The following is a 4042-nucleotide window of genomic DNA, read 5'->3' as shown; positions in this document are numbered from 1 at the left end:
CCCTCCAATCCCACATCACCCTTGAAGAATGGTGCCAAAACTGGAGGATTAAAATAAATTCCAATAAATCCCACCATAGCACATTTACCCTTCGTCGTAAACCTTCGCCTTACCCCGCATTATCTTTTAATAATACCCTACTTATTCCTGTTGAACAGATCCCTTACTTAGGACTAAATCTGGACAAACGACTGCATGGAATCCTCATACAAGACTGAAAAGACAAGAAACTGCTCGTCGATTCCGACTATTACAACATTTACTATTTACCCCAAAAAAACGACAGGACTTTTTGAATGACCTGGTATTAAAGGTAAATGGATCGGATGGTCATAAAACTATTCAATGAAAGCCAACGTTTCTATGGTGATCGCTGAAACTGTTCATATTATGTGGGCACACGTGACGTCGTGTTGAGAATAAAATATGTATTAGTACCCCAGTGGATGTATCTCAAGTAACGACTCCTTTCTAAAGGACGCGTATTTAACTAGTTATGTAAAAAAAAATACAATTTAAAATGTAATTTTTTATTTCTTGCAACATGTTCCCTTACTTAACGGCAAAACTAAATAGGAATTATATTTCGCTGCTTCGCTTAGATAGTGACAAAGACAGTGTTTATTTTTATTTTTCATACTAACACTATTCTCACCACGTATGCCGATGACACATGCCTATTGTCAGTGAATAATGATCCTTCCATTGTATCCCAATCCCTCCAATCCCACATCACCCTTGAAGAATGGTGCCAAAACTGGAGGATTAAAATAAATTCCAATAAATCCCACCATAGCACATTTACCCTTCGTCGTAAACCTTCGCCTTACCCCGCATTATCTTTTAATAATACCCTACTTATTCCTGTTGAACAGATCCCTTACTGAGGACTAAATCTGGACAAACGACTGACATGGAATCCTCATACAAGACTGAAAAGACAAGAAACTGCTCGTCGATTCCGACTATTACAACATTTACTAGACTTCCAATCCATTACAAAAGACTGATCTACATGACTGTTATAAGCCCTATCTGGACATATGGAATTGAGCTATGGGGCTACTAAACCATCTAATTCCTCTCGAATCCAATCCTTACAGTCTAAAATCCTTAATGCTCCTTATTTCCTTAGTCACAAATCAAATCATCCATCAGGACCTTAAAGTCCCCTATGTTGCCGATTTGGCCAGAATCAGATACCAATCCTCCTATAATAAATTTCCCAACCACCCAAACCAACTCGTTTCTAACCTGGCTTCTCCTTCACTACCTAATAATCCTCCTAGACGTCTGAAAAGAAGATGGCCTCGAGATCTTCTCCTCTAGAAATGTTTTTGGAGTTCTATCAATGAATAGATTCTCCACATGTTTCTATCATGTCATAATATCACTTACAGTAAATTTACTTGATGTGTTTATATGTATACAGTTGTAAATAACAATAAATAAATTATTAGAAATTTTATTTTTGATTATTACTGTGGCTCCCTTATACTCATTAAAAAACAGCCTGGTCCACGGTACAATCTTTAGAATACGTTTAATAAAAAATATTCTTAAACTTATGCCTCTATCAAAGCATAATTATCACTTTTCTAATTGAAATAAATCTTAAACTATGTAATTTTATCACCCATTTTAACTTCAGAAATCATATAAATACCGACAATCAGCCCAAAGAGACCAATGGCACTCCCAAAAATCTCAATGATCAATATCTTGACAAAGAGTGCGGGATTAGCTGCGTCTGCCAAAGCCGCACCAGATCCGACGACGCCAACCGCGATGCCGCAACAGAGGTTCACGATCCCGACGGTCATCCCCGCGCCGAAGGTGAGGTATCCTGAAAACCAATTGCGCTCCTTTAGCTCTTGATCGGCCATGACCTTGGAGTAATTGAAGTTCTCGATAGTTCCCGAGAGTACGATTGCTGTGATGAGCCCGTAGATAGCGACAGCTTCACAGAATATAATCGATATGAGGTTCTTTGTCTTGATGCGGGGAGCTTTGACCGCTGCTCCGACGATGCTCACTCCAGTTGTGTGGATCCCAAGGGCCGCCCCCAGAACGGACAGGGACACCGTCAGTCCGATCCCGAGTCCTATCCAAAAGAAAGGAGATGCGGCTTCCAGGAACCATCCGATGCTCAAGGTCTCGCCTTCCTGGAGGACGATTGTATAGAAGAGGGAAACGCAAAAGACGGCTGTGACTGCAGAAGTTGAAATCACCTTCAGCATTAAATATCTCAGTTGCATAATAAATTAATAAAATGCAATAACCAATATCTTACAAGGTTTGTTAACGTTTCGATCACATGTTTCATAAATAAATTAACCTCTATAATAATAAATATTTATTTAGTATTCATTAATTCCAAAGCTCTCTTCAAAAATACATCGAACGGAAAATCTGCATAGCGATGGATGGCTTAGATAACACTTGGGGTTTGTACATGAGAATGAAGAAGTTCCAATATCCGCCAAATATCACGTACTCGATGCAGGCCAAAAACTGTTCTCTGCTATGGGGCTCAGATTTCAGGGGTTGGGAAAAAGGGGGTGGTAAAAATTATGAAGAGAAAGAAATGCTTTATTCATCCATGCTGCCCAAATACATTGGGGTGCTACATTACACAGCATACTGATCAATCCATGACTGGACATAATACAACATATATATTTACATGATATAACAAACAAAGACTCTCTCAGACCCTCTCCAGTGATCCGCCACCCAGGTTCGATCCGTTAAACGAATTAAACAATTAAATAATTTAATGAAGAAATAAGTTATGAGAATGAATAAGATAAACAAAAATCGACAGGTCCGAAAATGAAAAAAAAACAATGAATAATCTCAGAGCTACTTCGCATGCAGGTGATGATGATGATGATGTATGGATCCCATAGAGTCCAAAATAATATTTTCCGTCATGATTTCCACCTTCCGATGCTAACACCTAGGCCTTCTAAGAAGCTCCTTGTTCTATCTGGTATTGTTCTGCGAGATCCAAACCAGAAGCCTCACACGGTGAACTCTCTCTCTCCGAAGGTCTTTCTTTAAGGACAATATATTTCCTTCTTTCCCCTTTCTAATCCACCCACCTGATCGATTCTCAATCTCACCGTCGCATCCAAGATCAGAGCTACCGCTTTTAGAGAATGCCACTATATCAGAGTATCTTACGGATCCGTCGGTGTCAAAAGAAGAGGTTTTATAAAACAATTATTTCATATTCAGGAACGCAGGGGCGTTCTGTTCCGCCAAGAAAAAGCGCCGAGACGGTTTTTATGTGGAAAGTGATTGCGAAAAAAATTAAATTGCTTAAAGTTTGTTATGTTTGACCGAAAATTCGAGAGATGTGTGGTTTCCAGGATAAGCTTTAGTCAAAAGTCTATTGTAAATATTTAAATATATGTCATTATATTTATATTTCATTTCAAAGTTCTATATAATAAAATAAATGAATTAAAGCTTTCATTAAACTGTTAACAACGCCTATAATAAACTATATTTATGATCTTAAAATATGGCTGTAAGAAAAAGCTGGTAGAGCGATGGAAGGCCAACACTGTTTACTCTCGCATAATGTAACCTTCCTCGATCTCACACAGTCCTTCGGGGGCGAGTGGTCTTGGAATTGATAAAGTCTTATATATAGCCTATATAGCATATCCTCTATATACAAAAATTTGTTAAATAAATTATGCACATAATGTTATACGTTATACTTCCTACAGTCAAATGGGTGATGACGGATGTTGCAGGTCTAATTTTGTAGTACACCATCCTGCTATTTAACGCTATTCAATGCGATCTTTAACTTTGACTAGCAGCTAATAAAACTTATTTACTTTTTTTATATTACTATTATTTGTAGACTCTAAAAAGTCATGAAGACTGATTTAGATTTACAATATTTTAGAATTTTGTATTCTCAACGCCTGTATTATTTTTAACATGAGCACAAACCCCATTGACGCAATACATAAATTTAATTATTTTTTCATCGCATTTCGCAGGGAGGGAGGTAGGGTGG

General features: G+C 37.8%; 1 pseudogene; it reads right to left on the bottom strand.

Annotated features, from left to right (window-relative positions):
- Positions 1-1485: 1485 nt before the first annotated feature.
- LOC106682833 (V-type proton ATPase 21 kDa proteolipid subunit c'' pseudogene) lies at positions 1486-2307 on the bottom strand (annotated as a pseudogene).
- Between the last annotated feature and the right edge of the window lie 1735 nt (positions 2308-4042).

This window comes from Halyomorpha halys, unplaced genomic scaffold (genome assembly GCF_000696795.3).
Source record: "Halyomorpha halys isolate HHAL.00 unplaced genomic scaffold, Hhal_1.1 Scaffold446.1, whole genome shotgun sequence".
Classification (NCBI taxonomy): Eukaryota; Metazoa; Arthropoda; class Insecta; order Hemiptera; family Pentatomidae; genus Halyomorpha; species Halyomorpha halys.
The sequence above is the reverse complement of the archived record's forward strand: the minus strand, read 5'-3'. Positions and strand labels throughout refer to the sequence as shown.